We start from the raw sequence: 16,442 nt of genomic DNA, 5'->3' as shown, positions 1-16,442 counted from the left end.
CCCCTGCGCTTTTGCCACATGCGTGTGGTTTAGGTGCATTGGGTCAGGCCCTCTCCCGAGAAGCCTCAGGAGGACATTTTCAAATCTCATTGTTTGGGTAATGACAGTAGCTGCTCTTTACTGACTTCCCCCTATGTCCCAGGTACTGCGCTAACCAACCGTACCTCTCCTTTATTATCTAATTGTTTTCTCACCACAGTGCTATGTACTGGAAAACTCAGAGAGGTTACACGGTTCGCCTGGAGTCACTCAGCAAGTGGCAGAAGCTGGCCTCCCTCCCCGATCTCCTCACTGCCAGTACCGGGCACACAGAAGAGGAGTCATGAAGATAAAGGATACAAAGCATGGGATGAAACATAGCAGGTGTTCTGTAACTTGGAGGACCCCCTCCTGGGGACTCCTGCTTCACCTGCTGGCAGCATAGAGCCCCAGGGCGCTCACTCTGGGCCGGGGCTTGCCTTCTGAGCAGAAATGGGTGGGGGGGTCTGCTGTCCGGGAAGACAGTGCGGGCTGGCCTGACAAGACTCTCCAAAGGCAAGGTGCAGGGTGGCCCTGAGTGGGAGGGAGCTCCATGGAATCAAGGAGGAGGAGGGGGACACTGGAAGATGGGGACAAGAAGGCAGAGAGCAGGTGACAGCAGAACACGGGCCCTGCAGCTGCCTCTGGGCTCCGCTTCCCTTTCAGGGAGAGAGAGAGGAGGCATGCAGAGTCCCCACTTCTGCCCTGACCGGGGTGGGTGACTTCCCACCAGTCCCTGCTATTCTCCTGGCCTATGTCTTCTCATCTGTAAAGTGGGATCTTTGTCCTAAGTCATTTAAAAGGGCCCTTTAATTGAGTTCTAGCTGATTATGTCAGCAGCTGCCCTGCAGCACAGAGGTGGGGGGCAAGGAGGATGGTAGGTGCTGAATCGCCCCCCGCCCCCCACGGCCCCTCCCCACCCCCAATGCTAGCTCATAAGTGCTGGAGTCACCTCTGATATCATTGGTACCAACCGCCCATTATACGGATAGGAAAACTGAGGTCCAGAGACGGAGATGGAGGGCACACAGACAGTCAGGCAGGGGGTGGCCAGGATCCGAGCCTAGGCATCCTGACTCCCCAGCCAGGGTTCTCCTTGGTCTGCCCGATCCTGGGTGCAGGGGCAACTTGGCTCTAAGGCCACTTTGCTTGGGACTGAGGAACCTCAGGCACAGGGCTGGGGGAGGGGGCAGGGATTGGGTCCCACCACAGGGCCATGGCTCTGGCATTTGGCCACATTCTTCTGAGATTGTAACTGTAAATAAGGCATCTGGGAGGACTCCCAGCATTTTAACGGTTTAACAAGCAGTAATGTGTGACCCACACTACAAATGGATCTTTTAATAATGAATAAGCATTTATTTAACAAGTAATAACAGTTTTACCACCCTCAGCATCCTCAGAAGTCCTAAGCTCTGGCATCAACTCCTTAGACTGGCCTCTCCTGCTCCTATCTTTTGTCTACTTTCCCCCCTGGTTGTTTTTTCCTTATTGATTGGTAAAAGCTCTTTGTATATTAAGGCTATTAACCCTTTACCTGCTATATGCAAATATTTCCCCCCTAAATCTGTACATTTATTTTTTTCTTAAGTTGCACAGAAATTCAAACATTTTATGTAGTAATATAATATATATAAATACATATATTTTAACTTTGAGGCTTCTGAGTTTTGAGAATTGCTTATAAGCCTGATGGACCCTCTGGCTTTCTCGAGGAATTGCAGAGCAAGCCTGAGGCACAGGGTGGGGGCAGAATTCAGAGACAAGAGTCCTGGCTCCCTAGTACAACTTTGGGGGAGTCCTTATCTCTCTTGGGCCTCAGTTGCCTTATCCATATAATAAAGGTGTTGAAATAGACAATCTCTTGTGTGCCTCCCAGCACAAATGTCCCAAGATTCTGAGAGGAGGATGTGGTAGGCAAGATGCTACAATGCATTCTGGGACAGGTCCCAGCCACACAGTCTTTTCTTCATCTAACTCTCCCCATCAGATGGCTCCAGTTCCTGCCTCTGTGTAGAGGAGGGAGAGTGAAGTGGCTAAGAGAGTGTGCTGCCTGAGTTTGCATATGGACTCGGGTGCTGGCTGTGTGACCCTGGGCAAGTCACTTCACCTCTCTGAGCATCTGTATCCTCATGTATAGAACTGGGACAAGACTTCCCAGAGGTGTCTTGCAGCTTGAGTGAGAAATGGATCTAGGAGCAAGAAACACACAGGCCTGCTGCATAGTGGGCATTTGGTAAATGTCGGATCTCTATTGTGTCTCCATTGCTGATTAGCGCGCGTGACATCTTGAGTTGCTAAAAAATGTTGGCGAGTGCCTCAGTTTGGGTTCCTGCAAAAGGAGATCCAATAAAAAGGATTCAAGGGCAAGTAGTTTGCTGGGGATGTCATTCTAGAGAGCAGCAGCAGGGGGGTGAGGAAGTGAGGGGGAAAGGGAGACAGCCAGTGAGGGATACATGATCAAACCCGTTATCCCAGAGGACATCTGGAGCTTGACTCCACCAGGGAATGCTGGGAGCCAGTGGAGAACTCACACCTCAAGAGTGTTTACCCACCGAAGAGTGAGGGAGCTGGGGTCCTCACAGCCCAGCTCCAAGGAGTCAGTAATGAAGAGCTCCTCCCCGGATGTGACCCCATGGCTCTTGCGGTGGCTCTGGAGGACCGAGCAAGCCTCAGGGGAAGAGATGCAGGTGTGGGGAGTTGGGAGCTGGCAGGTGTGCCCTGAAATGCTGGGAGTGTGGGGATGGGGCGGGGTCCCGCCCCCTCTTCTGGAAGGGCACGTGGTGATGTGTCAAGCGGGCTGGCCCCATGGGTTTAAGAGAAGGACTGGGTGGCAGAAGGGGGGGGTAACCAGTCCTGGTTATTCACTGATCTTGACTCTGGGCGCTGCCTGAAATTGACAGCCAGTACCAAAGGGTAGAAGTGTCACCTCTCAATAAGATGAAATCTATGTCTCAGATGGAGGGAGGCGACAGGAAGATTTATCAAGGCCCCGGCAAAATCAACATTTGGACAGGGGACACTGGAAGAGCAGCCTCCAGAGGGGAGTCTCTTTGCATTTTTTCAGGCTGGTTCCTGCCAGCGGCTGGACTACAAAGGGCGGCCAGGGTCAGCCATCCAGCTGGCCTCCTAGGGAGGGACGCCTGGACAGACAGATGCGGACACACTGGGCAAAAGGAGACTGGAAGGAGAACCATCACCCCAGCTGGAGTAGGGAGGCTGCCAGCAGGCTCGGGGCTGAGTGCTGGCTCTGCCACTGACTTGTTGCAAGCCCGGGCCTCAGTTTCCCCATCTGGAAGAGCTCCAAGCTCTGACAACCTCCGAGACTGTGGAGCAGACCACGCTCTTCCCCATGCTCCTCCAGCAGTCTTGAGGCTGGTGTGAATTTGTGCGCAAACATGACAGCTAGCCTTGCTTGCACCCCTACTGTGTGTCAGGAACTATGCTAACGTATCATTTACAGTTCCTGTGACACAGTCATCCCACAGGGCCGCACTGTGAGAATCTCCGCTTCACCACTGAACTCAGAGTAATCAAGTTTCACACAGTGAGTCTGGGGCCAAGTAGAGATTTAAACCCAGGTCCCCCAGTACCCAGCCCAGAGCTCCTTTCACTGCTGTCACCATCTCCAGCCCTGGTTCCAGGACCTGGGTCACTGGAACTTCTGAGTCCCGACTTTCCTCTTACATGAGAGACTGTGCTGTGAAGAGCTCAGGTTCTGGGTTCAAATCCCAGCTCAACCAGGTCCTCCCCGTGAAACCTTGCACAAAGCACACTTCACAAGAGCCCCGGTTTCTTAGTCTATAAAATGGTCTTGGGAGCCACACTGGCTCATGAGGCTGCCGTGACAATGAAATGGAGGTGACATGTGCAAACGGCCAGCCTGGCTCTACGGTCACTAGGGAACAGGCTCTGATGGACTCAGGCCCTCCTCCTCTCTGTCCCTCCATTCTGGGCCTTTAGATGTGTAGGACTTGCGTTCGGGGTTCATTTGGGAAGGAATTTACACTCAGGAGGTGAGGCCCTCACTCCAACTCAGCCCGTGCACGGACCCTGGTGTGGGAGGGAATGGAAGGGAGACCTGAGAGTAAAATCATCCTAACACGAGGGCACCTGGGTGGCTCAGTTGGTTAAGTGTCCAACTCTCGATTTCGGCTCAGGTCATGATCTCAGGGTCATGATGAGATGGAGGGCCACGTCGGGCTCCACACTGAGCGTGGAGCCTTCTTAAGATTCTTTCTCACCCTCAACTCTCCCCCTGCTGCACCCACAAAAAAAATCCTAAAGCTAAACACAGCTGCGGAACAGACCTCAGTTTCCCCATCTTCAAAATGGGCACAGGGAGCTCCAACCCCCACCCTAGATCTATTTGAGTGTAACTAGGCTTTTAAAAAATGGGACTCCAGGCTCTTAGAAAGATTCGTTGTGGCTACTCTCTAGACCCTGAGGTTACTGAGAGCCCCCATGCCTCAGTTTACTCAGCTGTACAGTGGAACACAACATTTGCTGCGCTGGGCTGTGGAGGGAGTAGAGAGCCGTGCTGTCACGTCATGCACTTGGACCAGTTCCTGATACCCAGGAAATCAGGAGGGGATGTGAGGGTCCAGAAAGTGGCGAGCCTTGTTCGAGGCCACATGGCAGTCAGGACTGTGAGGGCAGGACCCCAGCCCCCCACACCAAGCCGCAGCCCATGTCTCTGGCACCCCCTCCCCCAGGCAGGGCTGCCGCAGCCCCCCAGCTCCCTCCCTTGCCCAGGAGTGAGTGTAGGCCCAAATCCAATTAGCTTGGGAGCCGACTGCAGAGCATGGCCCCTTTAATACAGCTGGAGAAGCTGCAGAGATAAATGCGAAATTAGAATTCTGCTGGGGTCCCCGAGACCCGCCCACCGCCCTGCGGCCCCCGCCCTGAGCTGGGGCTGCGGCAATTCTCCTGGGGACCAGAGCTGTCTGACCGTTAATGGGGGGGCCGTCCCTGTTAGGTGCTGGTGAGGGCCAAGGTACCCAGCCAGCCTCTCCCACTACTTACCTTCCCCTTGACCACCCACCTACCCACCTTCCCCACTGCTTCCCCAGACAGAACTAACCTCTCCCCTCCTCATCTCCCCCGCTTCCTCCTTCCTCAGCCCCCACCTGTCCCTGGACCCAAGCAGGGAAGCTGGGGTGGGAGGGCATCCTGTCAGGGCCTTGCACTCAGTTCCTGGTCTACCCCCTTCCCCCTCCCCGGCACCCAGGGTCCTAACTGAACAGGATCCTTCCCTCCTTGCTTTGGTGTGGACCCCTGGAAGAGCAGGGGCCTGGGTGAGGCCTGACTCTGGGGCTGAGGCCCCCTTCTAGTCTGTGGGCTCAGTCACCTGTGGGGCTGGGACAAGGCCTGGTGAGACCTCTCGAGTCACTATCAAGAAAGAAGGGTCTGCCACAGGGGCTCCTTCTGAGGGTCCCAGAGGAGGGTCCCACCTCCAGAGGGGTATGGGTTGTCCCAGGAAGTCCCGGGTCACCACCACTGTCTTGCTACTCTCTTCTACAGGTCCCTGCCCCACTCAAGACCCAGTTTCCCCTCCTGTACAATGGGGAAGGGGTTGACATCCAACGGAGACTTATGATTGGGGCCTGGACACCTCAGACCGACACCCTGGGAAGCAGGCAGGTCCCCCTACCCTCAACCCAGCCCCACCCCTTCCTCCCCCACTCCCTCCCTCGGGGGACACATTTGCTGCTGGGAAAGTTAATCCATTACAGTTTAAAGGCTCCGTTCCTTGCTGGCAGTAAATTACCTGCTTTGCATTTTGCAGCAACAACTTAACGGTATTAATTTATTGTGCTCTGTCTTTAACAAACATCATTATCATATTGCCAGCCAGGATTATGCAAATGGGAGGGACAAGGGAGAAAGAGGCCGATTCTTGTCCCCAAAGTCACCTTGATTTATTAACTTTGGGGCCTTGCAATTGGCCAGGTCTGGGAGGCCCAGGTGAGCAAGGAGGCCAGGAGGACCTGGGAAGTGTGGGAAGAGAGTCTGCAGGACAGTGGGGGCTCTCAGGGGAGGTCCCCCTGGGAGGGAAGGACTGGCCGGGCTTAGAGGAATCACCTTGCCATGCGACTTTGGACAAGTCCATTCCCTCCCTTGGTTTCCCCACCTATAAAATGGGGGTTAGATTCAGATGTCTTTGGAGCTAATAATATGTGAACCTGAGATTCACCAACACATTCTGAATGATCCGAAAGAAGGGTGTGTGTGTGTGTTTGGGGAGGGTGGGCCGAGAGCGGGAAAGGTCTGTGGCCATGTGATCCTGGGCCAGGGTCCTCCTCCTGCTGGGCTCCCTGGCTCCTGTGACTGCCCATCCCAGGTCTGTCCTAGTGATGGGTGCCAGCATGGAGGGGGGATGGGGGGGCAGGGACTGAGAGAAAGGGCTCCTGGCTGGTTAGAAGCCGGAGGCCAGTCAGTGAGGGAATTAGACTCCCAGGCTGTAGGTGGGGCCACTGGCTTGGCCGGGGAAGCCGAGACCAGGTCAGGTGGGAAGACAGCAGCATTTAGCTTCTCATTTTCCATCAGTCCTGAGGGCTGGTTTGATCTGTGCCACGGGAGCTACCGAGGGTTCTATGCTGGGTCCCAGCTCCCTGCTGAGACTCCTGCAGCCCTTCTGAGTTTCCTGGCGCTCTGAGTCCCCATGGGATACTCCCAGTTGGCCTGCCTGGGGACCAGGAGGCAGGTGGGGCCGCCGCCTCCCTCTGCACATCTTGGCCCCCACCCTGCCCACCTCCTGCCTCTGCCTGGACCTGGACATGGTGAGAGCCTGTCTGATGACACAGCTGGCTGCCCCCCGGCCACCAGAGGCCTGTTCCTCACCACCTGCAGCCTGGCTTTGCCAGGAACTCACTGGGGCTGCTTCCAAGCACCCGTGGGCTCCAACCCAGGGTTCTGCTCTGGTCATCAGGGCCCTGCTCCAGGCCTTCAGAGGCGCCAAGGTGGGGGGTGGAGAGGAGCCAGCAGGGAGGGGAAGGCACCATCCAGGCCGGCTGGGCCCAGGAGCAGGTGGGGGAATGGGCTTGGGGTCCTGCCCGCCCCACTTTCCTCTCTACAGTGCTTGTATCCCATCTCGCTGCATCTGCTCCCTCTCAGCGGGGCTTTCGGAGAAGGGGTGGGGGCTGGGGAGGGAACTAGGAGCAGAGGGAAGGGGGTAGCGGAGGGGACTCAGGCAGGGGAGGGGGTGGCAATTCAATTTCCAGAGTTGGTCGGGGCAATTCAGGTGGTGTGGCGATAAGAAAGCCATTTCTGCGCTGGGTTTCTAATCCACGCCCCCCTGCCTGCGCACTGCGAGGCTCCCTCCCACTGCCCAGGGCCAGAGTCCAGAAGGGACTGGATCTGCTGTGAATAAATCGGGGGGGGGGGGATGGGGGGGGAGTGGCAGCTGGGCTGGGGCAAAGGCCAGCGGAGCCTGCTGTGGGCTGAAGGCCAGCAAACCCGGGAAGAACTGCGATGTTCAGTCACTGAGAAGGAAGAATCCCTCAGGTTGCTCTGTGATTCACGCGGGCAGGCACAGGCGTGATTTAATTTGAGGCACGCAGCAGCCCTTGGCATAAGTAGGGAGCACTCCCATTTCGTGGATGGGGAAAGGGAGGCTCAGAGAGGGAGGGTGGTTTGCCTCAGGTTACAACAGGTGGCCCATGTAAAGAGAAGAGCAAGTTGAGGTGGGCAGGGCATGAGGGGGCACCTGAGTTTCGGGGAGCAGGGGGGAGATGGTGTGCGGCGTTGGTGAGCATGGGGGCCTTCCTCTCCAGGCAAGGACAGTAAGAGCCCCTCCTTCACACTGGGCCACCTCCAACTCAGCTGTACCCACCCGGACCGGCCAGGTGGATGGCGTAGGCAGCGGGATGTGCTGTCCTCAGGCAGCAGGTGCCCATCTCAGACCTCACAGCGAGCAGCCCGGGGCGGAGGCGGGGGGACCCAGCCAGGCATGGAGCCCCAGGGTGGCTCAGGCCCATCTGAGCGGCCGCAGGAGTCTGTCCCTGCCGGCTGGGCCGGTAGCCTGTGGGGTAGAGAGCCAAGAGAGACGACGGGCACAGGAAAAAGCAGTTAGAGAGCAGCTGGCTGCCACAGTCAGGGAAGCGCTGCAGCTGTCCACAAGACAGGGGTCCCCGCCACACCCTCCCCCCTTTATGAGACACCCCCACCCAAGTCCTGTCCTCAGAGGTGTCTCCCACCTCTCAGGGGGCCTGACTGGGAACTCAGACTTGCTGAAAATCTTCTCGCCAAGTTCCTTCATAGACCCCTGGGAGCTCCCTGCAGGCAAGGGGCAGGGACGAGGGCTGGACTGGGGCTGAGGCGCTGAGCTGCTCCCCTTTCCTGGCCAGGAGAGTGGCAGGGGGGCCCAGGGCCGGTGCAGACCTTCCTGCCTGATGCCCAGTGGCAACGGGCCGCAGGGGTGGAGGGATCACACCGGGGCCGGACCCTTTCCTCTGGCGCCCCTTGCGCCCCTTGCCACTGCTCCCCAGGGATTAATGGGAGGGAAAGAGGCAGGTTGTGCTCCTCCCAGATCTGATACAAGAGAATTGGCAAGGGATACAAAGCAAGGAAGCATCTTTAATCCTGTTTGTCTCCCTCTGCCCTCCCATGACTCCAGAAGGTCTGCTGGGGGAGGGGTGGAGGGTCTCTAAAGCTGGACAGGGGATCCTTCCTCCTCTTTCCACCTGCCCCACACTGGCCCCAAGTTTGATGTGGGGAGAGGTGGCGGGGCTGGGGCCAGCACGCTTGGCCTGGCCGTGGGAGGCTCACCAGAACAGCTGGTGGTGCGCAGGGCCGTGGGTGGTGGCGGCGAGTGGGGACTTGCTTTAGCAGGCAAGCTAATCTCATTTGGTTGCTGCAGCCTGAACAACCAGGGTTGCATGCTAAGTGGCCGGAGGCAGCAGTAGGACTCAGGACAGACCCAGGAAAGGGGACTGGACCTGTGTGCAGCCAGGAGGACCCAGAGGCCCGCCCTGCCTGGGGTGAGGAGCCATACTGGGCAGTGGCAGGGGGCAGCGAGGGGGACTGCGCGCTCTGGGGGGAACCTACTGGGAGACGGGGGCATCAGGGTTACCCAGCTCCTCTGTCAATTCTCTGCCCTCCTCCTTTGGGATCCCAGGGTAAGGTTTGTGGAGACCCAGGAGTGCCTGCCACTGGGCAGGGGACACCCGAAGCTCAGCTGGTCTCCTTCCGGGGAACTGTGATTGCAGGGGGGGTACCTGCTCCAGGGAGTGGACGGGGGAGCCCCAGGGGAGGTGCTGGAAGAGAGGAGGAGGAGAAGGCAGGCTGGGGAGGTCGTGAGCCTGGAACTCTGTGGGCCCTGCTCAGTCACCCACCCCTCTGTGCCTCCAGGAGCTGGTCTGGAGGGAGGCCCAGAACGGCCCTGGCCACTATGGGATGACCGAGGCCAGGACCCTTGTGAAATGGTCCGAGACCTCGCTAGCTCAGAGGGGGAGGGCTGGAAGTGCCAGGGATGCGGGGCTGGGGTTGGCAGAGCTGGGCCGGGAGCCAAGAGGGCCTCCTGACTGCCCCCACGCTCCCTACTCTGGCTGCCACCCCTCAGGCCCTCAGAGCTGTTGACACCCTCAGCTCCCTGAGAGAATCCTAGAATCACACAGTGAGCTCTGGCTTTTAGCAAAATCAGCAGCTTCACACGGGGTGGGGGGCCGCCTGCATCACGGAGAGAGACCGAGCCCTGCTGACCACCACAAACCTGACAGGCTGTGGGCTGGGTAGCCCTCATGGGACCCTCCGTGACTCAGTTTCCTCATGTGCACAACGGCCTGCTGATGAAATGAGATGATGCATGTCCAGGGTCCAGCTCAATGCTCAGTGTCAAAGAAGCCTTTTTTCCTTTTCCAGCATCACACCCGGCGCAGGGCGGGGCACCCAGAAGGCGCCCAACACTCTCACCCAAAAGCACCGCAAATGCTCCAGCATTGATGGGCCTTTAGAAAACAGCTCTGCCCTCACTTGCTGTGTGGCTGTGGGCAAACGTCTTCACCTCTCTGAACCTCAAATTCTCCATCTGTAGAGTGGGAACAAGGCTACTTCCCTTACAGGAATGTTGCCAGGAGCCAAACAAGAGTATACACATAACCATGAATATATCTCTCTCTCTAGAGAAAGAGTGCCCAGTATGCAGTAAGTGCTCAATAAATATCTGTCGCTGCCAGTAGGAGTTCCCCTGTCCAACACTAACTCTCAAGGGATACACTGAGGTCCAGGTTGGGGTCAAGGGCTCACCCGGGACCCAGGGCTGAGTCTCCTGACACCTGCGGGGGAACAAGAGAGACGGGACCTCTGGCCCTCGGTTTTGCCACCGGCAGAAGGAGCAGCTGGATGGATCTACGGTTTCCAGCTTGGCTCTGGGTTCTCGGGGGCCAAGGGGCTCCGCTGCGGCTAAGCCTCAAGTGTGTGACAGCCCCGGACTCATTTATGTTCTAGGATCCTGGCAGCTTAGACCACCTGGGACGCGTCGTCTTGCCATGCCCCTGCCCACGCAGACCCTCCTCATCCCTGCCCGGGGCTTGGTTGGCTCACTTGACAGGCAGGGGGTGAGTGGACAGGGGAAGTGGCCCCACCTCAGCCCCAGCCGGCTGGAGCCTGGGCCTTGGACGCTGTCGCCCTGCTTGTCTAATTTAATCACAGCTGTGTGCACGGTGACTCTATAAATAATTTTTATTGCGACATAACCATTATTTCACTAATTGCTTCATGCGCACCCCTGGCCTGTGAGATAAATTAAAGTTTGCTGAGTCAGCACCTTTGGCCGATGCCACTTTGGGGCCTGGGAAATGCAGCTCAACAACTGTTCCCATGCCAGCCTCAACCTGGCACCCTGAGGGGAGGGCACCACTCCCATGAAGGGAACCAGGGTAGAAGGAATGAGGAAGAATGAGGAAAAGGGGGCTAATAAGGGTTGCCATGTACAGTTGTACAGGTTGTACCCTGCACAAGGAAACTTGGCCCAGGGGGCAAGTGGGGACTGAAATGTAGCCCATACAATGCTTAGCAATGCATGTGTGCTGACGTGGAATTTGGTTGACTCAGCAGCGGCAGATACCTTTTTGTGCTCTGCACTAAGGCGCTCAGTATAGGCCTAGTAGACCTAAAGTAACAGCCCTTCGGCAGGTGGGCAGGACTCACCCTGTCAGAGGGGAAGCAGAGCAGTCCATGCCTCGGGGGCGCCTCGCAGATTATCAATCGTGTGGAGATCAGGGTTCCAGGTTGGATGGTAAGTGGGCAAGTCACTCTCCCTCCTCTGGGTTATAATGTTTTGACAGTTTATGAAGCTCTGATCACATCGAAGGCTGGGCCTCCAAGGCTAGGCACTGGCTCTGGACACTTCTTTCCACCGTCCTAGCTTATTCCGAAGTTGTAGAGATGGCTTGGAAGAAAGATTCCCATGGTCAAGCACATTTGGGAACCGTTGGATTAAATAGGATTTCTTTTCTGCAGAACTTTCCAGAGAGGCTATAGTATGTTCCAAAGCAGCATGGCTCTCAGGGAGGTGGGAGATTCCTGAATGCATCTGGCCACGGGATTCTTTATTTTAGGGCTCTTGTTCATGCGGGGAACCTACTTCCTATCTCTGGGCTTATGAGCGAGTGGATTTCAACCCCAAGGGCAGAGAACTCTCCTCTTCAGTTATTCTTCTGTCCCACTGCTCAGGGCGGACACTCTGAGACCTGACTGGACTCAGGGCATGTCCTGACCTGTCCCCCATGAGCAGATGTGGGTCTTCCTTCTCACTAGAAGCATGGACCGAGTCCTGACTCTGAGCCCTGAGGCCACCAGGCTCCAAGGTCCTCAGGGGCAGAAGCTGCGTCTGAGGCCTAGCTGGGGAGCTGTCTGTCGCATGAATGAATGTCCGAGTGGCTGATCTGAGAGACGGGCGCTGAGACACCGGGCTTCTTGCCGGCCCTAAACCCTTACCGGCTGTGCGACCTTTGATCAGATTACTTCTGGGAGTCCGCGGCCACCTGAGCTCCCTGTTTGTCGAATGTGGATGCAACACTCAGTCCTGTTTATTCTGAGGTGCTGGGAACACTGGTGTGTGTGACAGAAGCGAGGACTGTTGCTATGGTCTGTCTCCTGGGCCCCTGGCGCTGGGACGGTGACAGGCGTTCAAGGGCTCTGTTGACTGAGAGCTCTCCTGGGGTCAGGCCCTGTCCCCGGAGCCTGTCACACATCCTTCTTGTCCAGGAATCCTCACAGCACTGCGAGTAGATGGTCTTATCCTTGTTTTATGGATGAGAAAACTGAGGCTCAGAGAGGTGATGGATGGAGCTTACCCAAGGTGACACAGCGGGACTTGAACCCACATCTGTCCGTCTCCAGGCCTGGTTGTTCTCTCCGCCCCTGCCTTATTGGCTCCTCTGTTCCCACCGTTTTGAGGCAGGGAGATGGAGTGGGTTAGTAAGGAATGCTAGCAGTAGAGGGACTGTCGGTCCCACTGTGAGGTTATTTGCTAGATGTTAACGGTCCCAAGGGGCTCAGTTCGTTGCGTGTCCCCCACGCACCTGGCATTGAGCTGCTGCTTTAGATCCATTATTCTCCCCGCAAATTCCTCCCTCACCCCTGGTTTAGGGACGTGGAGATGGAGGCGTGGAGCCTTTAGGTGACCTGTTCAAGTGCATGTGATGAAGGAACGGATGGCCAAAGTCAGTCTGATTCCAGAACTTTGCCCTTCCCCCCATTCTGGGGCCGCTGTAAAATCCGTGGCCCCGAACAGCCATCCCCTGTCTGGGAGGGGTGATCCATCTCCTCCTTGGCTNAGGTGACCTGTTCAAGTGCATGTGATGAAGGAACGGATGGCCAAAGTCAGTCTGATTCCAGAACTTTGCCCTTCCCCCCATTCTGGGGCCGCTGTAAAATCCGTGGCCCCGAACAGCCAGCCCCCGTCTGGGAGGGGTGATCCATCTCCTCCTTGGCTCCAGGGTCCAACACGCTGGCGTCTCTGAGGTAGCCATTGGTGAGGCGTCCCCCAGGTGTCCCACCCCTGCGTCCGCCTCCCCATGGGCCCTGTCCTTGTCACTTGGCACACCATCGTTGCTGGGAACCCTGAAGAAGGATGGCAGAGCTCTGGCCCAGCTTCTCCAAGGTCTCCATTTAACAGACAGGGGGGCCGGAAGGAGGAGACGGAGGGCGAAGGACTGCTGACGTTCACGAGGGATGCAGTGATCCTTCCACCCAAGCCTCCCTCAGAAGGCTGCCTCCGGAACGGCAGGCTCAGCCAGCCTGTTCCTCTCCCTGGCTGACCTCCCCTGCCAGCGGGACACCCTCATCACCTGTCACAGCCTCGCTCCCAAGTGTGGCATTCAAGGCTCCCTGCCTCTGGCCCCAGCCTCCCTGTCTCTCCAGCCTCATCACTTGCTCACTCATTTATTTCAAAAAATATTTCTCGATCGCTTCTGTGCCTGGCCGTGTTCTAGGTACTGAAGATTCAGCAGCGAACACAGCAGATAAAAATCTCTGTCCTCCTGGGAGGAGCTGACAGTAAGCAAGTTAACAAACAAATGTGTGATGTCAGACAGAGAAAGGGGCTTTTAAGAAAAATAAAACAAAACAAAACAACACCAGACTCCTCCAAGGAATCTATAGGCAGAATTCAGGGGGTCAGTGAAGTGAAAGGGGGGAAAAATTAAACATTTTTTATTTCACTAACCTCTAGCTGAAATACACCATTTCTCTTCAATTATAAATGTTGGCAACACACCGGAGGAGTATTAGCGATGCCTGTGATTTTGTCACCAGCAGAAACCAGATATTTCCTATCACATTATCACATTACAATTGTCGACATTTCAAAATATCATTGATACTCATCACTGCTTCAAATTGTGGTGGTTAATAGAGCTGCCGCGAGCTCTCGCTACGTCACGCTTTAACGGCAAAGCACACGTAGTACTCGATCACACGTGTGTTTGGTAAATATTTTGAGAACTCTATTTCCATATCATTGGCTTCTTCTGTGATTCTACATATTTTCTGTGACACAGTGAAAAACGTTGTCCTGGGGGGCGCCTGGGAGGCTCAGTCGTTAAGTGTCTGCCTTCGGCTCAGGGCGTGATCCCGGAGTCCTGGGATCAAGCCCCGCATCCGGCTCCTCCGCTGGGAGCCTGCTTCTTCCTCTCCCACTCCCCCTGCTTGTGTTCCCTCTCTCGCTGGCCGTCTCTCTCTGTCAAATAAATAAATAAAATCTTTAAAAACAAACAAACGTTGTCCTGGGAAGGGGTCTGTAGGCTTCACCAGGCGCCAAAGGGTTCATGTTCCCAAATGGCTTAACTCCCAGAGTTAAGAATGATGCAGAGGGGCAGAGTGTAGGTAGAAGGGTCAGGAGTGAAACTCATTCTGGGCCGAGGGAGCAGCAGGTCTAAGGGCTGTGAGAGGGAAGGAGTCAGGAGGCCAGTGTGGCCGGAGCTAAGTGAGGGGGAGGGAGGATGGAGGGTGGAGGACGACGGGGAGGGAAGGGGGCACATCAAGCAAGGGCTCGAGGGCCTTGGTAAGCCTTGGAGTTTCGTTCTTGGTGGTGTGGGGAGCTACTGAAGGGCCCAGTGTATTGACTGGGGAGGCACTTTGGATGATGAGCAGAGAATGGGGCACTGAGCCGTGGGTCAGAGGGGAACGGGAGACCGAGTGCCAGGCCCCCGCTGTCTTCCAGGGGGAAGATGGCGATGTCTTGGACCAGGGCGGGGAGTGGGAAAGACAGCCCCATCCTGGAGGTATTTTGAGGCGAGAACCAACAGGACTTAGATGGAGTGAGCCTTGAGCTTGCACGCTCCATGCTTTTAGCTTACACTCTCTCCTGGGGCTGAGCCTTCCTGTGGCTTCCATCCTCTGGCCCAGAACCCTGGGATTCTCCACCTTGTGGCAGAGCCAGCTGGTTATCTACTCTTTCTCCAGTTCCCCCTTCTTCCTTACTAATAGATCCCCAGTATTATTTAGGGGAGTGACATGCCCGCCTTGAAAGTCACATCTCCCAGCCTCCTTTGCAGCTAGGCCTTGCCGTGGAGATATGGTAGGAAGTCATTGGCTGGGGCCAGCAGGGACAGGCTTTATAATGGGAGGTGGACTCATCCTTTGGCCTCTCTTCTGCCTCTTACTTCCCCCCTGGATCAGGGACATGATGACTGGAGTTCTCCCCCCAACAGCTTTTTAGAGACCATGAAGGAAAGGTCAAGGACATGACAGTAGCCTCGACTCTGATATCCCTGAGGACTGAGCCTCCATCAAAACTTCTCATCATGAGAAAAAGAAAACCTTTGTGGATTCAAGCCACTGTAGTTAGATCTCTGTTATTAGCAGTAGAATAAAATTCCCACCTGATACCACCTCAACACTGCCTATTGGATGTATGCCTCTGAATAACACAAGCCCCTCAGGCTTGACATGTCCGATGCTGGCCTGCCATGTAACTTTCTGTCAAGGAACTTCTTATTGGGGAATCCAGATCTCTGGGGAAAAGGGAACTCGCAGTACAAGAGCTGCACCTGCTCACCCACCTACCACCTTTCTATTTGCCCAGCCACCCGTGTATCCACCCATCCACCCATCCACCATCCATCATCCATCCATCCACCCATCCATCATCCACCCATCCACCCATCCATCCATCCACCCATCCATCATCCATCCATCCACCCATCCATCATCCATCCATCATCCATCCATCCACCCATCTATCATCCATCCATCCATCATCCATCCATCCACCCATTCATCCATCCACCCATCCATCCACCCATCCATCATCCATCCATCCATCCATCCATCCACCCAGCCAGTCATCCATCCATCCATCCATCCATCCATCCATCCATCCACCCAGCCAGTCATCCATCCATCCATCGATCCATCCATCCATCCATCCACCCACCCAGCCAGTCATCCAACCATCCATCCATCCATCCATCCATCCATCCATCCATCCATCCATCCATCTATCCTTCTGTTTGTCTGTGCATCCATGTATCTGACAGACATTTATCAAGCATCTTCTGTGTACTGGGCCCTGTGCTAGACACAGGAGCTAGAGATATGAATAATGTATTTTATTTGATGCCCATTTGCTTCTAGATGAGCAGAATATCTCTGGAAGTCTCCATCAGAAGCTGGAAACCATGACTGTCCCCACAGAGGGAGATTAGGCATCCAGAAACATGGGTATTTATTCCTTTCGAACCCTTTGAATTTTGCTTCGTTTGTATGGGTTCACTATCTAAACATTTTTTAAATTAAAAATATATGTACATCTCATCTGGATTTTCAGAATTTGCTTTGGTCCTGAGAGGATTTGAGGCACTTACAAGAATACACAGAGATGAATAGAGGCTGCCCGGCTGTCAGGAAGTTGACAGTCTCATGGGGAAGAGAAAAGAGTAAACAATGCAAATAGAGTGTTGCATGAGAGGCGGGGGGGG

Source organism: Ailuropoda melanoleuca, chromosome 13, assembly GCF_002007445.2.
Source record: "Ailuropoda melanoleuca isolate Jingjing chromosome 13, ASM200744v2, whole genome shotgun sequence".
Taxonomy (NCBI): domain Eukaryota; kingdom Metazoa; phylum Chordata; class Mammalia; order Carnivora; family Ursidae; genus Ailuropoda; species Ailuropoda melanoleuca.
Note: the sequence above shows the minus strand (reverse complement) of the source record.